Genomic DNA, 18633 nt, shown 5'->3' on the forward strand with positions numbered 1-18633 from the left:
CAAAAAATGTGCCTTGTGCTTCTTTTCCACTGTCCCTTTTTGACTCCTTTCTCTTGATTCTTGCAATTTTATACCTTTTTAGAAAAGCATGCTTCAAGTGATAGTCAAGTCTGTCCATAATTTAGAATGTAATCCATAAAAAATTCAACATGAATCACTAAGTGTTGCTTTCAAAATGTTAAAAAACTGCACTTGATTTGTATCTAATGTTTGTTGAGAAAATAATCAGGATGTGAAGATCAAACTGAATCACTTATTATTTTTTATTGCTATAAGATTTTCCTTAATCAAATTTATATTTTCAGTGAACGCATAAGGTACTGTTCAAGGTTTGAGGAAGAATACAAAAACATATAAAATGTGTAAAAGATAACAGAATAGCCTTCAAATTAATGAAAACATGTAATGTTCTAGAGTGCCATGTGTAATGGAATTCTGTCACTGTCACTGTTATCCCATTGCTCATCAATTTGTTCGAGTGGGCACCAGTAACGTCTCTCATTGTGAGACGTATTGTTACTGTTTTTGGCATATTCAATAAGCCACAGGTAGCTTGCCGGGCTCTCTGAGAGGGGCGGAGGAATCGAACATGGGGCAGCCGCATGAAAGGCAAAAGCCCTACTGCTATGCTATCGCTCCAGCCCGTAATGGAATACAGCAAAATATATTTATTCAAATTATTGCCTACATCAATTGATATGAAACCATTAGTTACTTTCCCACCTGCTTTGTTTGGAAAACAAACATGATGGGATAATTTATAATATTAATTTTTTGATCTGTATTTCACATACATGCTTCTTTTCTTTGGAAAAAAATATTAGCCTCTACAGGGACAAATTCATATCATAGCTGATGTTAGCAGCCATTGATTCTTTTTTCTCTGTCCCTGTTCCCTCTTTTTTGCATTATCCAAAAGAAAAATACGGAATTGGTTGATCATAAAATGCTTTTTACTTTGCAGCACATTCTAGTAATACTTTATTGATATAAACACATACATAAAGAATTCCAAATAAATGGAATATCAAAATAAGTCAAAGCATACATGTACCCTCTCTCTTGCCCCCAATCATTATTTTTTGCAGTGCTCCGTGAATACTTTGCCCCTTCCATGCAAGATATGTGTACACTACTGCTGAGCAGCACTGCTATACTCTCTCATAATTTTTTAATGTGTTAAATAGTAAAAATACATTTGCAATGTTGACTTACAATTTTTGTGTCTTGGAATGTTTTTGTAATATATTTTCGAAATAAGATGTTTTTGTAACATATTTTTGGAATCACAGACTAACATTAAGCTGAAAACTACAAATTTGGATAACTTTTGGATTTTTCAGTAAGAGAAATTAATAAAGATTTGTAACTGAAATACTATTCTCTCCCCAGATAATTATATATATATAAAATAAAGGAACAAAATAATGGAATATGCAGTGAATCTGAAAAAAACAATAAAAATTATAAAATTTAATAAAACATTTGTTTAAGGAATGAGTTTTTTTTTAACTTTAGCTTTAATTGTATCTGACAAATTAAAACTGGTCCTTAGGCACAGAACTTTCTTGAAGGAACCCCAATTTGATCCCTAACACCACACTGTCCCCAAAGCATTATTGAATGGAACAACCAAGTACTAACCAGGAGAAACCTCTAAGCACTGCTTAGTATAACCCTCATATCCACCTATGAAAAAGATAAGTAAAAGTACTGATGAGCATTTTAATACTATGTGTTTGCACCTTTCAGCTGTGATTTACTACTAATTTCTGCATGAATATATTTCAAGTGCATCCAATAAATGAAAATTGTGACTGAAAAATATTATCATAAAAATGCATTATTCAGTTATTTAGAATTTGCTTTTCTTTTGTTCTCCAAATAAGAAGATAGAATAAATATTCATATCATTAAATAATCCAATTTGTTATAATTTTTTCTAAGTGGCTCAAAGAAAATGCCTTCCACTGGAATGCTTGACAATTTTTTGTACTATTTCACATGTATTAATAAATTATAACTTTAATATTACATATGGCTATTATTATAAACTTAATAAAATGCACAGATTTATTTGTGTGAGATGACATACATTTACTTCATAGGGGCATAAAGCATTAATTCTATAGCAAGCATCAGGAATATTTACATTTATAAGTTTCATGTTATCGTTTTCTTAAAATACCAAGCAAGGTTATTTATAAAATAAAAATCATAGCAACAATTTTCTATAATTGACAGTAACTAGAAATAAGAAGATACATATATTATAAGATACTTCTGAATTGTGGAATATTTCCTGGACAAAGACATGATTTGAAAGGCAAAATAACTAGCAGAATCAATACCAAACTTTTCTATCTATATGAAGACTATCTCATGTACAAAAAGAAAATAGAAAATGAAATGTAATATTGAGTAAATATTTAAAGATAAATTTCTACTTACTATGGACCAAATATATATTAACTTTCCTAACTCTGTATCCTTGGGCTATCAAGGTTATGAAACCATTCTCACATTCATAATAGAGTGACAAAATTTCATCAACCTCATATTATTTCATAAGATTTCAAACTTGTTTTGCTACTAGGTATTGTGCTGAAAATATCAACTCACAGAATTTAAATCTCTAAAACAAAATGGATTCTTATTAGAAGTGACATTATTCACTGAGCAACTGACAGTTTCATATGCAGTCTTTCAAAAATTGTGGTTGACAAAATTATTAAGATAAATGATAAAATATTGCCATATACAGGAAAAATGTTCTATACTTCAATATTTGATAAATAGTTTTGATTCAAATAAATATGATCAGCTACTTTTAATAAGCCTAAAGTGTTCCACAGGGGAAATAATGATTTAAAGATCACCTCGGTGCAAAACAAACCGAGCGTGTTCATTAGTCTGCGTAAGTCCTGGTGAAAGAAGAGATTAGTTTACACAAAATATATAGGCATATAATGAATGGTGGGTGCCTATGTGCAGATACCTAGTTTTGCAGGGGAAACACAATTTTTAGTGCCTAATAAGTTTTTCTATATATTTCTACCCCTTCAAATGATTTTTAAAGGAAAGAGGAAAATGCAGAGTAACCCTGAATGTCTGGCAATATCTGTGCATTGGTGCACTGATTTACCAACGATTATAGCACATCAGCATAGTTGAGTACCTTCAGTGACTGGTCTAGACTAAGCTTTAAGAAGAGCAATTACTTCAGCCATTAGCCAGAATATTTCTTTGAAGCCTAAAATGATCCTCAAACTGATCACTCCCTGGGTTACACCTAACAGATGAGATTAAAATACTTTTGTGCAAATTAAGAATCTAAATACCATGTAATCTCTTTTCCTGATATAATCACTATTCTGACAAATTTGAGGGGATTAGCTATGCATTTTCATAAATAAATGAGAAAAGTTTTGACATTTATTTAGCAATGAGAATTAATTTTCATGTTCTCTCAGTGTTTTTATTCCCATTACTAACATGACAAAGTCCTATGCCTAAACTTTGCATCAGATGAATCTGACATGCTGAATTACTGACATGCAAAGCTTTGTATCAGATAGAGCTGAATGATTCCTTCTCTGTCCTTGAGAAAGCAAGAAAAAAACCCTACAAAATAACGATCAAATTAGTTAGCTTTATTCTTAATATAAATGTATTTGATTTCCTTAAGAGGAAAAAAAAATTACTGGTTAAAATATGACAATACAAATATAGGATGATAATAACCAAACCAAAACCAATAGAGCTCAAAACTGATAGTTCTTATTAAAGATAAGTGAAATGGACTTTATAATGTTATAATTTATGATCATTTTTGTGTTGAACAGAATTTTGCTAAATGACAGGTTATTTGAACTAAGTGATCTGTGCCAAGCATACATAACACCTTAATTTAGTAAAATTTCATTGCCTCCTTAATAATCTCTGTTTTTTGTATATCTAAATGTATCACTCAATTAGCAAAGATCTATGAAGCAACTAGTTTGTTCCAAGGATTATAAAAGGTGCTAAAAATTTATGGTCTCTCATAATTTGTTTTACTTAGATGCTGGAGCAATAGAACTATGAGTAGACTTTTTCCTTGCAAACAGCAAATATGAATTTGACCCATGGTACCAAATATAGTCCCTCAACCCCAACCGCTCCAGGAGTAATGCCTGAGTGGAAAGCTAGCAGAAAGCCCTGAACACAGATGATTGGACACACAGTGGGGAGTGGTGCAGTGGGGAGTTGAGAAACACCTTTTAAATTCAACCCCCATATTCCTGGTCTTTATAATGGCTTTCTTAATATGCAGCGGAAGACCTCCAGAACCCAGCCACAGCCATGCTCAAGGCCACTCTCCCCACGTTTGGATGAGCCACTTTCATGAAGGAACCAGCGGAAGAACCGAGGTGTGCAGGACTGGAGGCTGAGATAAACAAGCTTGTTTGGATTGGGACTGGGCCTCCTCCCCCCAGGTCCCCCATTTTCCAGTTGTTGGGCAGTTAGATCCACAAACTGCCCCTGGCACCGTGTAATCCCATCAATGGCCAAGATTGAGAGACTATAAAACAAAGCTCCTGGAAGTGTGAGGCCGCATTTGTGGCCCCATGACCTTTTATAGTCTAGTTCTCCCTCTCAGGACCTGGCAAAGTACCAAGAGAATCCTGACCTCATGGCAGAGCCTGGCAAGCTCTTTGGGGTATATTCAATATGCCAAATACAGTAACATTAATGGGTCTCACTGCTCTTACCCTGAAAGAGACTCCAATGCAGCATCACTAGGAAGAACGAATAAAGAGAGGCTGCTAAAATCTCAGGGCTAGGACGAATGGAGACATTACTGGCACCCACTCGAGCAAATTGATGATCAACAGGATGAAAGTGATACAGTGAATTTGATACTGTCAGTGATACTTTCAAAAGCAGGCAACAGCTTCTTATTGTTTGCAAGACACTTCAACATTTTCAGAATATAATAACAAAATTTCTATAACACAATTTTGATACTATTCATTTACTTGCTTGTTACTCTACTGTATATAATTCTGTATTTTTTTAACTTTTTAAAAAATTTCTTTCATCTTTGCTTAACTAACAACCAAATATCTATTTAAATGGTTAATATTCTGCATTTAGTAGAGGGCATGCTAATTTTCAGTTATAGTCAACAGTAAAATTTCATTACATAAGTAATTTGAAATCTTTGATACTAAGATTTTTCACTGATAAATCACATTAATATATATAAATGATTTTTATTTTTACTGCTATGCCCTTCCTTCTGCAGTGACTCATTCAAATTTTCTGATGGTTTAAGTGTATTTCTTTTTTTTTCCCTTTCCTCCATCATTTGGAGATCATACTGAATGCAGGGGAATGAACCTGGATTGACTGAAAATAAGTCAAGTATTCTACCCTGTTATTACTTTCTGAAAATTTATAAAATAGCAATAATTTAAGTTTTTGTATATGATATAATCATAAAATATAGAATTCAAATCAAATACATTTAATATACTAAAACATATATATCCATCGTCCATTATTTTCCCCTATTATCTGTTTCTTAAATTAGTACTGAAATATTTTTCCTAGTATAGTTTAAAGCAAGTTTAAAGCATCTTGCTTGGATTTTTTTTCTCACTGTACCTATAAACCTATACCTTAATATCTTGATATACTATTTATTTACTGTCCCTTGTATGAGCAATTACTTTGCTTCAATTTTAATTTTTTAATCTTTAAAATACACTGCACTGTAACACTGTTGTCCTGTTGTTAATAGATTTACTTGAGAGGGCACCAGTTACATCTTCATTGTGAGACTAGTTCTTACTGTTTTTGGCATTTCGAATACACCACGTGTAGCATGCCAGGCTCTGCCATGCAGGCTGGATACTCTCGGTAGCTGTGATGATCATACATAGAAAAATACAATAGAAAATAAACCTGTATATTGCTTTTATGGCTCTGTAAATTGAGATTACACCAAACATTAACTGCATTTATCTTGATTTTTAAGTTCAAATGTGAACCATGAGTTTTGGTTTTGGTTTAAGGCTACACCCACTGTGCTCAGGACATACCCCTGGTCCTTTCTCAGGGATCAGTCCTGACACTGTGCAGGGGTACTGGGCATTAAACCCTATCAGCATACTGCAAGGCAGGTGTGCTATCCCCTACACTTATCTATCCATCCTTGGATTATATCCATAGTAAAATTTTACTATTCATAATTTATTTTGTGAGATGATAATTTAAAAATATATGTTGAAATTTATGCAGATTCTTCATGATAAACTATTATCCTTGACACCATTTTCTTTAGCCATCTCACAAAACAAGTCTAACTGGGCAGCATGGAGCATAGTAATTGCAATTTAGTCTTAGCCATTTATTCAGGACTCAGACATAGACTCAGTTGAAGAAAAAGTGCACCATACATTTGTTCTTAATGCTTAATCATTGCACTAGATAAAATAAAGAGATCTTTAATCTGTGATATTTATGAAGTAATACTTTCCATCTACTGCATAATGTTAGACTAGGAGTATAGCCTAAGCACAGGTATTAAACTAAAACTGAGTAGTAACTTAAGACATGCTACACAGGAGACATTATTATCATCAATAATAGATCACTGCATTTTGAACTTCCACCTCATTTTTTCTAAATTATTTCTTCCTTCCTATAGATATCTCACAAGTACCAGTGTGACAAGTTTCTATTATAAACCATCAATGAAACGGAAAGCTTCCCTGTTAATTGACACTAGTTTTATCACTTTTTTCTGCAGGATATAAATCCTAGACTAAAAATATAAGACTTTGAGGCCGGAGCAATAGCACAGCAGATAGGGCATTTTCCTTGCACATGGCCGACCCAGGTTTAATTCCCAGCATTCCATATGGTCCCCTGATCATGGTCAGGGGTAATTCCTGAGTGCGGAGCCAGGAATAATCCCTGTGCATTGCTGGGTGTGACCCATAAAGCATACATATGTATATATTATATACATAGACTATAATATATAATACTAATTAAAAACAGTAAACATTTCATTATTATGAGTTGGAACATTGTTTATATAATTTGGAAATAATTCTGTATTTTAAAATCAGCTATAGCATTGCACTGTAGCACTATAGTCCTGTTGTTCATTGATTTGTTTGAGCAGGCACCAGTAAGTCTCCATTGTGAGACTTGTTGTTACTGCTTTTGTCATGTTGAATACGCCATGGGTAGCTTACCAGGCTCTGCCATGTGGGCGGGATACTCTTGATGGCTTACTGGGCTCAATGAGGGACAGAGGAATCGAACCCTCATGAAGGCAAACACTCTACCTGCTGTGCTATCGCTCCAGTCCAAAAATCAGGTATAATTAATTGAATATTTTGTGCTACGTATTTTGCTAAGGGCTTAACAGAAAAAAATTAATCCATCATATGATTAATAAAATTACCCCCCCCAAATGAAATGTAATTGTGATGTTCCGTGTAGGCCTCATTTCTGTGAATACTGCCTCATTTAAAACCCAATAACTAACTGAAATTAAAAAGTAGTGATCAAAGAATTGGTCATCCTCAATTTTATCTTCCAAGAGACGGAAAACTTTGCAAGTGGTCTGCACATTATATCCAGAAGTTACTGTTTTAAGACTTTGACACAAACCTGTTGCTAGGAGAAAGATTAAAAATTACTCCTACACTTCTTTAATATTTTATCTCAAAGAAGTTACTTCTGTTAGCCAGCAGAAAATGATGTCCCTGGAAGTTTTTAAACACAAATCCATATAAAATATATTAAACAAACTGCATTCATTTACCCTTTGAAAAGCTAAATCTCTCCACCAATTTCAGTAATACTGTGAACTTTACATGGCATTTTTGTTTTGCTTTTGTCTGTCTCAATCAGTTTTGCATAAAAAATTCATCCATTTCACACTAATTATAAGGTATAATTATTTTGCTTCCCTCATTTCACTATAAGATGGAGAAAAAAATTAATCACTGCATATTTTCAGATTTCCAATTTTTTTTAGATTTATTCTGATCAAAGCCCAGCAAAGTTCTTTTGATCATCATCAATAAAATAAGATTCTGTGAAAACATCAAGGTAGATGCATCTTGCAAGTCAATAAGGGATTAAAATAATTCTCCGAAGTAAAGCCAATTCCACTGGGGTTTAGTGTTTTGAAAGTCTGGGTGTGAAATAAGCCATCCAAACTTCTTGACTGAATGAACTAAAAGGATGAAAAATCTTATTATTAATATACAGACTTTAAAATAATCATAATATGTCAACCCTATGATTAGATGACAGTTAGGTATATTCAATTACATATCAGTTCTTATCTTAAATAAGCTTTAATGTAATTTATATTATAATGTAGTTATGACATGCAACATATAGTATAAATACATAATATATGTGAATAATACATGTGCAGCAACATATATTTATTATTTCTACAGTTACCAGAAATAATGCACTGTATTAAGAGGCCTCTGATACCCTTAAACACAAAACAAATTTCAGTAGTTTTTCTTTTCAAAACAGAAAATTTTAATTTGAATATCACTATCTATACCCAAAATATATCTACACCTGCAATTTTAAGACAAACACTACCACTGTACAATTATAGTGCATCTAACTAATATGTCAGTGTATAATAAATCCTTTCATTGCTATTAAATTTATTTTCCTATTATCAATTTTGTATTCATATCATCCCTATTCAATTTCTTTTGATACTGAACCTTCTGAAATTACAACACCTAGATTCCATATGAATTGTTTTGATTAGAACAACCATGGTGATGATGACTGGGAAGAGAAATGTTTAATGGTGCTGTCTAAACACTTAGCTTTTATATTTTCCTATGTTTACAAATGTTGAAGAAGCCATACAACAATCTATGAGAAAAGGGATATAAAAATTCCCCCAACTGCAGATTTGACTTACTACAAAGTGGAATTAATTAAAACAGCATGTTACCAATATAAAAACAAACCTTCAGATAATTCATATCAGTGGAATAGAGTTTAATATCCTAAACAAGACCCTCAGGTAAATGACCCATTAATATTTAATTAAGGAGCAAAAAAATATGAAGTAAAGCAAGGAAATCATCCTCAACACGTGTTGAGATAAATGATGAGCTACATGCATAAATAAATACATAAATAAAGGACTCAGACCTCTTTCTAATATCATGCACAAATGGCAATTTAATTAAGACCTCAGTATCAGACCGGAATCTGTAATGTACAAATATAAAGACAAATATAGGCAAAAGTCTCCATGGCATTGAAACTAGAGACATTTTAAGGATGGAACATCACTGACCCAGGAAATAGAAGTAAAGATAAACAAGTGGGACTATATTAAGAAGCTTCTGCACCTCAAAGTAAATTTTTGAAACAAAGACTTTTCATGGAGTAATAGAAACTACCCAACACAAATCTGATAAGGGGTTAATCACAGAAATATAAGGTACTCATAGAATTTTACAAGAAAAGAGAACAAAACAAAACATCCAATCCCATCAAAAAATGAGAAAAGGTAAACAGAAACTTTATTAAATGATAAATACAAGTGGCCCAAAGTCTTGTGAAAATTTCCCTGCATCACTAAACATAATGGAGGTGCAAAACTAAACATCAAAGAGATCTCATCTTATGACACAGAGACTGGCACACATCAAAAAGAACAGGAACAACCCATGCTGGCATGGGTCCAGCCTTTCTGGAAAACAAGACTGTCTCAGTCTTTCTGGAAAATAATATGGACATTCCCACTAAAAGTCTAAGAACTATGTTTCAGTCTGACCCAGTGACCATATCTCAGAATGTACCCCAAGACCCAAACACAAATTGGGGAAGAGATTATTTGCACCACAATGTTCCTTACAACATGATCCACAGTAGCAGCAATCTGGAAAAAACCCAAGTGCTCAAGAACACACGACTGGATAAAGAAACTATGGAGTAGATGTGCAGTGAAATTCACTGTCACTGTCACTATCATCCAGTTGCTCATCGATTTGCTCAAGCAGGCACCAGTAAGGTCTCCATTTCTTGCTACTGTTTTTGGCATATCGAATATGCCACGGGTAGCTTGCCAGGCTTTGCCGTGGGGGCAAGATACTTTCGATATCCTGCCAGGATCTACGAGAGTGGCAGAGGAATCGAACCCAGGTTGGCAAAGGCAAACTCCCTGCTGCTGTGCTATGGTACATATAAACAACGCAATATTATTTAGCTATAGAAAAGAGAGTCATGCAATTTGCTGCTTCATCGAGGGACCTAGATAATATTTATCAACCAGAGTGAAGTTAATCAGAGGGAGCAAAACATACAGAATTATCTCTTTCATATGATAGGTATATATGGACATAGTTTTGGAATAATGAATGTCTAACACAATGGAAACAATGAGCATTAGAATAGTATTCAGTAGAAAACTTGTGACCTGAGGGAACTGGGTGATAGAAAAGGAGCAACTTATGGTGGAGGGAAGCATTCAACCAGGAGGAGGAGGTGGTGCTGAAAGGTGGTAAAGTGTTATGTATAAGACACTATTGGCAATAGCACTGCAAACCACAGTGCAAAAACATTTATACATATGTATACACACATATATGTGTATATATAAAGATATATATATATGTTTATATATAAAGTTATATAGAGAGATCACTGTCATCCTATTGCTCATCTATTTCTTTGAGCAGGCACCAGTAATGTCTCTCATTTTGATACTTAGTTGTTACTGTTTTTGGCATATTGAATACGCCACAGGGAGCTTGCCAGGTTCTGCCATGCGGGTGCCATACTATCTATAGCTTGCCGGGCTCTCCAAGAGGGGCAGAGGAATCGAACACGGAAAACACCCTATAGCTGTGCTATTGCTCCAGCCCAGATAGATAGGTAGATAGATAGATAGATAGATAGATAGATAGATAGATAGATAGATAGATAGATAGGTAGATAGATAGATTTGGTGTGTTTGTGTGTGTATATTGTGTTCATGCATGTGAGCGTACATCCCTCCTAAGACAAACATAGGGAGGCAATGAGTGAAGAAATTGGTGGAAGGATGTTACAGCACTGATGAAGGGAAACGGGTTAAAACAACGTATGTTTAAAAACCAGTCATAAAAAATTTGTAATCTAACATTGACTAAATTAAAAATATTTTTAAGAGATTTCAGAAGAAATAAATATGTAAATATCTCTCCCTTTGTAGAACTCTGTCTCCTTTTACTGATGTTGCACACACCAAGTACTCTGATCATAAACTAAGTACATCGAAGATTTTATTAATTTGATGAAAGAATGAAATTTCTTAATTTCTTAATAGCAACTCAATATTATTTCAGAAATGTCCAAGTAATACAAGTTTGAAAGCATTCTCTACTTTATACTTGCTTATATGGACTTTGCCCTATAAATAAGTGAAATCATTATGTGGGGCAGATGAAGAGAATTGCTTTTAATTTTAATGTCCATATTTTTTCCCAATTTAATTTAACTTCTAATATTTTTGTTTCATGATTATTTCAAATTGATTTTTAAATATTTTAACAACTTTTCTAATATTTATGATTGTCATTGATATAACTTTTTAGATTACAAAGATTTCATTTTTCTATTGTTTTCCTGTGCAGCATGTTACAAAGAGCCTAATGATTTCACATTTGACAAATAAAACATTGTATTCTGTCCTAAAATATAAAAACAAGATGATAAATAATTAAAAATTAATAATTATAAATAATTAAAAATCATTTATTTTATATGGTAATAGCAGTGACTATTTTTCAGTTTAGATTAGTTTTGTTTTATTTGGGACCCACAATCGGCTATGCTCAAGGCTAACTCCTGGCTCTGCTCTCAGGGGTCACTCTGCAGGTTCAAGAGTCAACTTGGAGTGCCAGGGATCTAAATTGGGATCAGCGGTGTGTAAGGCAAATAAATGCCCTACCTAATGTACTATATCACTCCAGCCCTAATTTTTACCAAGTAACATTTTTGGTCTAAAAGATTGAGACATTTAAAATGTTTTAAAACATTAATTCTGAAAGAGAAACATGTAATATATAACTTTTAAATTCCAAAAAAAAAACAGGAATCAGGAAAGTAATACAGAGGACAGGGCACTTGTCTTACAAATTACTGGCCCAGACTTGATCCCCAGCATGCAATATGGTTCCTTGAGTCCAACAGGTATGATTCCAGACCACAGAATGAAAAGTAATCTTCGAGCACCATTGGGGTTGACCCAATAAACAAAAATTCTTGGAAAATGTACCCCAGTGACATAAGTTCAAAATGTAAAAAAATGTCCATTGCTTTTCATATTCATCATCATAAAGTGAGCATATTTCATTTAAATTTCATATTTTTCTCATGATTTAATCATAAAGATACATGAAAACAAATTAAATTTTCAAATATATTTCCTTTTTTATATGAAAAGCTGTATGTAGAAGAAAAAAATAAGGTTGAAAATGATGCTTTAAAATCTCAAAACTACATGAGTAAGAAGCTATGTAAAAAACTTTACGAAAAAAATCTTTAACATTTAAAGATAATGTTATGAGATGTCCAATGTGTTGTAGATATTATAAATGATATTTCAAGGAACATATTAACGCTGAGACTAAGAATAATTGCTAGTGGTAGGGGTGGAGATAAAATAGGCTATTTGTGTGAACAATGGGGAATAATACACACCTGAAAAGAGACCATGGTAGTCAATGAAGCCAATTCTTAGCTTAAACTTAGATGATAAACCAATACTCAAACAGGTACATATATGATTCAAAGTATGAAAATAAGTGTAAAAGACATATCATGTACTAACTCACAAGGCATTTTTTTCACATAATGTGTTTGTTTCTATAAGTTAAAAACTATATGAAGTTTGTAACAAAATACAATGTATGTAATTGTCAGTATATTGTCATTTGCTTTTACATTTGAGGTATGCATTTAAAAGTAATTCAATATTATAACTAAGTATTGTTTTAAAATTTCACACTTGAATCATTGAATAAAATGGATAGAGATGGGATTAGGCAATTCGTTGCAAAAAATAATAGGACCCAATCTACAGAAAATACTATATACACAGAAAGGCCATAGATAGAATATTTTAATAAATAGTTACTAAAATACATTTTGGCAAATATTACAATAAAATAATTTTGAGAAAAACTATAGTATAATAAAACTCTAGTCTTCATTTTTAAATATGGAATTAGGACAAAATGTCATTCTACTTCCTTTGAAAGAATGATCAGTCAAAAGAAATGAAAATCTAGATTAAATAGATCTTTATTACACTTCAGGCATATCATATTTATTTTCCCAATTGTTTAAATATCTAACATAAAAAGATATTCATATATTCAGCATATAGAGAGACATGAACAGCAGCATGAATGTATATTTTCACGAGGTAAAGTCTAATCATCATGGTAAGTTATTGTCTTTATTTTCATAACAAATGAATGTTATATACTGACTGCTCAGTAAAACTGGATTGCAGGTGTTCAAAACTGTGATTAAATATTCATCATTTCCCCAAATTCTTACCATATATTATCCATATCTTACTCTTGGTTTCCTTTTGAAAAGAGTGTAGCACTAATATTCAATTGTAGCAAATTGGGAAGTTGCTTAATGGTTTGGAAAACTCCCACAGTTGACTGAATCCAGAATAACATACTCATTATTATTTATGGCTCTATTTCCAAGTCCTTATAGATCAGCTTGTTGAATTCACTGAATATGCTGCTTTTCCAGTTCAACAAAGTCAAATTACTGGCTCCTTTGAGATAGCCAGAACCATAAGAATGAATAAATTACAGTTTCTTATACAGAAAATACCTAGCCTAGACCTAATTTAATATAATTGATGTTAAATTAAAATACATTGCTTATTCAGTTTTATCATTCAGAATTTCAAACTTATATAGCCACTTACAACAGTGCTTTCCTATTGTTTCTGTAGATCATAGTTTCTGTAAATTTAACAGTCATTACTTTTAAAATAAGTGTTTTTCAGAAAATCCTGGACTTCCAAGAAGTCGATAAACAAATATATTAAGATTTTTAGAGAACTTTATAGTACCAATCCACATTGTAATATATTAAAAAGAAAATGTTACAAGGTTGGGTCAGGGATTTGCAAACTAATTTTTAAATAAACACTTGTGACAAATATCTTAAAATTCAATTTGTCTAAGGAAAATGTGTTAGAAAATATGAAACAAAAGCAAATCATTAAACACTATTTCAGAATTCAAATGTAGGGTCCAAATGATGAGAACATTTAACAGTACAAACCACACTGTCCTTTTGCTGTAGTTTTAGTTACTTATAATTTTAGCATCAGTATTTTCAATTTTAATGGTGACATGTACAATATCTGAAATTTAAAGCTCATATTGTTCATGTTTATTTTCTCTATGTATTTAATTTCCCCAAGTATTAAGAGCCTTGAGCACCCACGGCTGGGTAAGGCCCAGAACACAGTGGTGATCTCCTCCCCCCGAAGAACACCTAGGACAAGAGGCAGAACACAGAAATTTATGACCAGGGTGGGAGTGAAAGTACAAAACAAGTAGAAATGTGCCTTTTCACTCAACCCTACTGGGGCTTAATCCCCAGCACACCATAACTAACATACCCCAGACCCTACTAGGAGTGATCTTTGAGCACACAGCCAGGATTAATACCTGAGTATAGCTAGGTATGGCTTGAAAAACAAACAAACAAACAAACAAACAAACAAACAAAAAGATCAGAGGCTAAAGAGCTTGCCTTGTGCAGCTCCACAATTCCATAGTTTAATATATAACACCACATTTAGTTCCCAAAACACTATTCAGAGCAAACCTTGACACAGAGCTAAAGTCCCTAACACCGTTGGACATAGCCCATAAGCAAAAACACGCAGATAACAGCATGAATCTTAGTTCCTTTAGAATAATTAAGAACTGCAACTACTTATTTAAAAAGCCAAAAATACATACACAAATGGAAATAGAGTTTATCTTTGCAAATGATAATAATCCTTCCATTTGCAACAATATGGATAGAGCCATAGCTAGCATATTCTGCTAAGTAAAAATAGTGATACTAAGAGAGACATCATTGTATTTTACTTATATCTACCAATATGATAAAAATGATAAAGTATATAGCACAAAATAAGTTTTAGAACTTTAATACCAAAAAAACAAATAGTTCAATTAAGACAAGGAAATAAATATATTATAAAGGATAAAACTGAGTTTTTTTGTTAATTGAATATACTAAAGGATTATGATGATTTCCTATGATGCATATCTAAAACCTAATGTTAGACAAGTTAAAAAAATAGAACAAATGAACTCTAATGCTAAAATGCAATGTTACAACATGTGCACTGCTGAAGGGATGGGTGTTTGAGCATAGTATGCCTGAGACACGATCCTAAAAGCCATGTAACTGTTCTCACGGTAACTTAATTAGAAAAATTTTTAAAATTTAAAATAATTTTAAAAAGAAAAAAAGAGAGGAAGGGTTATTAGGAAACTTGGGAGGGCTGGGAGGTATACTGGTGGGTGTTGTGTGTTCAAATAAAATATGTGGGAAAACATTGTTAAAAAAATTTAAAAAACAAAAAAATAAAAAATAATAAAAAAATTGCAATGTTACTTCAGTTGAAAATTCCAAACATGATAAAAAATAAAATAATTATTTGGGCATGAAACCATTTGATTCAGTAGTTTCTACATAAGTAATGTTTCTTTAGATCCCCATTTTCCTATAGAAGTCATTAGACAGAGACATGTAGACAGACACACATAGCTGTTAAACAGTTGATATGTGGCCAGCCTGAATTAGGATATCACTCTAAAAGTTTTTTTTCTAAAAATAGTTACATTTGATTTTAAGGACTATGAAATTTTAAATAAATTAATATTAATTATGTGTGTAAAAACTAATATTTCCAATTAATTAAATTGATCAGCATAATTAAAGTGAACAAAATGCATTAATAAAGTTAAAAGCTGAATTTGGAAAAAAGTATCAATTATTTTTTATCTTTTATTTTTTCTTGCTTTTGGGGTCAAACCTGGCGATACACAGGGGTTACTCCTGGCTCTGCACTCAGGAATCACTCTTAGCGGTGCTCAGGGGACCATATGGGATGCTGGGAATTGAACCAGAGTCAGCCGTGTGCAAGGCAAAAGCTCTACCCACTGTGCTATTGCTCCAGTCCCAAGCATTGATTATTTTGTGTCAACTCAGTTTCCTCTTCTTTAATGCTCATAAGATATCTGCAAACATGTCTATAAGGCATTTGAGAGAATATGGAAAAATATAATTTAACATTTTTCTGGAATATTTTTGCTGTCAAAAAATTATAAAATTGATCTGACTTCTGGAAATGTTAATGCATATGGTTCTATGGATATCTTACATCCAGCCCATTATTCCTTTGATCAATGGCACATTACAGCTCCCTGAGCTGCTCTGGTAATGGTACTGGAGCTTTCAGCACCATCAACTTGGTGACCTGGATAAACTCCAGAATTGCAATGTCCAGGGAGAATGGTTTCCTAAGTCCTTACACAAATCTCCTCACCTGGTTGTTCAAGAACCACTTGGGGTAACTTCTAGGATGCCCTGAGTACCACTTGGAATGCCCTTTTAAATTAACCAATTAATGAATACATTAAATGTAAGAGTTTTTCAATATTTTTGCAACAAATACACATCAAGAATGTACTTGAGTGAAAAAAATTAATTTTGGAAATATATATCAGATGGTGCTTATAATGCATATAGTAACTGATTATATGATTAAATTTTAAGTAAGACAATTATGCATAAGTAATATTACTTAGGGGCTGGAACAATAGCACAGCAGGTAGGGCATTTGCCTTGCATGAGGGTGACCCAGGTTTGATTCCTCTGCCCCTCTTGGAGAGACCAGCAAGCTACCAGGAGTATCCCACCCGCACAGCAGAACCTGGCAAGCTACCCGTGACGTATTCGATATGTCAAAAACAATAACAAGTCTCACAATGGAGATGTTACTGGTATCCGCTTGAGCAAATCAATGAGCAATGGGATGACAGTGACAAAATATTACTTAACTAAATAATAGTTAATTTTTAGGGTAAAACATTATCCTCTGAACTTGAATACAAATGATCCTTGTTGTTTAACTTATCTTGATATTCACTTGACATACTTTGAAAAAACGAGTTACTCAATATTTGTAGTTATTTCTTCTTTGGTTGTCATACTGAAAGTTTATACTTCATTGTGTGTTAAAAGCAAAACTTAGGAGTGAAAATATAACTTTGGGGACCGCAGAGATAATATAGCAGGCAGGGTATTTACTCTGTATGCATCAGTCATATGTCAGATCCTGGCATCCCATAGTCTCCCAAAAACCTTCAGGAAATCCCTAGTACTAATTGTTAAGCCCAAATCCACCCATCCAAAAATAAAACAAGTAAATAAACAAGCAAATTTGGTGATTGAAAGCTTGAGAAAATTATTTAAAAGTTATAGTTCTTAAATTCCTTTTCACATGTGTCACTTGTGATTAAATGGGAATATTCCTTAAGGTGTAATACTTTTTAAGGTGGCCTGCTTTGATTCTCAGAGTCTGCATTTCAAACTACAAAACATCAAAGGTCTTGTTTTGAAGATCTTTGCTAAAATCCAAATCTATGACAAAGACATAGCTACACATTTTAGTAAAAAGGTTGTGTAATCATGAACACATTTATCTTGCCAATTATTTAAAAAAATAAAGAATTCAAAGCTGATCTGAATTGGCCTAATAAGGAAACAGTTTACTCAATACCTGTATTCATTTCTGACTCTACCCTCCCCCACCCCCAGTATTGGTTTTATTTATAACCTCTTCCAAAATCTTCCTTTTGATGGTTTAGTGAAAATGCACCTGGACCCTTTCAATCCAAGCTTTTCCAGCTGTATTTCAATAAGATTTATCAGTAGTAGTTCATGGGCACAATATGCACCCTGGATAGTGTGTGGAATCACTAGGGTTCTCAGTGAATGCAGTTTCTCCGAGTCATTTTACTGTAGTGAATGCATGCCAGCAGAATCTAGTAGTATTCCAGAGATTAGGGTGAATTTTGTAGCAGTATGACTTTGGGGAGATCACTAAAAGAGACATTTTAAATAAGTTGTAGCAGAAAAGTTTTGCCACTGTGTAACTGATAGAGCAGGAGCTGAGATGTGGAGTACCAGGTCACTTTAAATCTCAGGGTTTCAGGTAGCTAATAGATAATGGGACAGCTGGGAGTGAGATTGGGCAGCATCTGAAAGGAAACCTCTTTCTGTCTGTCTGACTGTCTATGTTGGTCTCTCTGACTCTGTCTCTATCGCTGTCCTATTTCTCTCTCTCTCTCTTTCCATTTCTCTCTCTCTCTTTCTTCCCCCTTCTCCTTAGCATCCTTCTCTAAATTTACTGCTCTCACAGGTAGGGCTGTGTCCCTGGCCCAAACACAGGTAAAAATGGGAAGGGATAGATTACAAGACCTTTGCAGGAGCCTGGGGAAAGCTGGCATGGCATATAAGAGA

General features: G+C 33.2%; 1 protein-coding gene across 1 annotated transcript in view; it reads right to left on the reverse strand.

Annotated features, from left to right (window-relative positions):
* KLHL1 (kelch like family member 1) overlaps nt 1-18633 on the reverse strand; it is a 319714-nt gene that overhangs the window by 105778 nt on the left and 195303 nt on the right. The gene's annotated exons all lie outside the window — the stretch shown is intronic.

The sequence above is a fragment of the Sorex araneus genome, chromosome 1, assembly GCF_027595985.1.
Source record: "Sorex araneus isolate mSorAra2 chromosome 1, mSorAra2.pri, whole genome shotgun sequence".
NCBI classification, from domain to species: Eukaryota; Metazoa; Chordata; class Mammalia; order Eulipotyphla; family Soricidae; genus Sorex; species Sorex araneus.